Here is a 1,194-nt window from a genome sequence, read left to right on the forward strand (position 1 = left end):
CCCTCCTTAAAAAATAAATCACCTGACTTCATCGAAAGCTCTGAAACACACCCTTTGGCTGGAAGAGAGAATTAGGCAATCTCAAAATTCCCCATTCCCCTCTTTTGCTCAGGACCTCTCAGTCCAGAGAAGCTGATGCAGTTCTCGTTTTAAACNCAGAGGGCGCTCTAAGATCAAGGCCGAATACCCTTAACTAGGTTGTGATCTCCCAGCCCCCTCTGTTTGGAACAGGGAATTTTGGACATGCACAACACACTCCCTTAGGGAATCTTTAGAGCAAACAGAACAGGGAGGTGGGGCGGGAGCTTCCTGCAGAGGCCACTCCCTCTGGAGCTACAGGGGCTTCACAGCATGACCAGAGGCAGGAGAGGAGGCTGGCCCACTTGATTCCATCAGCTCCTGAAGGTAACAACTTTAAAAAACAAGCCTTAAAGAGTGAAACTTTGATGAAGGAACAAGGGAAAGACAGGGAACCATGTAGAGTCAGGTTTGGAGCAAAGATGGAGGGTTGGAAGGAGCTCAAAGCGAGGTCAGAATGCAGACAAGGGTTCTCAAATGCTGGACCCCAGCCCCACCCCACCCCAGCTTCATCCTTTCACACAGCAGTGTTTCAGGGGTAGAGGCAATTTGTGAAAGACTTTTCTGGGAACTATGGGAAGACACTTTGCTCTTTAAGCAAAGGACAAAACAAACAAACTCCAGAATAATAAGGGAAGGCATGTCCAAGTGTCCTGACATTTCTCAATTAGCTGTCCCTTTTCCAGCACTCTGCATCCTGTCACCTCAGGGACACACTTTCTTTCTGATTAGCTTCTCCCAAGGTCCCTTCCTGTCCCTACTGAAGGAAAATCATTCCTCCTTCAGAGGCCATTGGGCCATCAGCAGAAGAAGCACCTGCAATAACCAGTCAAAGGGGGCAGGCTTGAGTGGAGGGCATCAGTCTGAAAGTTAGGGCCTGTGTGGAAATCCAGAGAGACCAATGCAAGGAGCCCGGAGTGGGTGGAGGAGGACACAAAAGACAGGGAGAAACTCCTCACTCCTTTGAAGGAATATTGGAAGACGATTCAGGGCAGGGTAACTCAGGGCTGGTCTGGGAAGTTAGTTGAAATCTCAGTGGGGAGCATGTCATGGTATCATGTGATGACCATTCCTGAGGGTTACCTATTTCTATGGTATTCTTTCAAAGGTGACACT

The sequence above is a fragment of the Mus pahari genome, unplaced genomic scaffold (assembly GCF_900095145.1).
Source record: "Mus pahari unplaced genomic scaffold, PAHARI_EIJ_v1.1 scaffold_9635_1, whole genome shotgun sequence".
Classification (NCBI taxonomy): domain Eukaryota; kingdom Metazoa; phylum Chordata; class Mammalia; order Rodentia; family Muridae; genus Mus; species Mus pahari.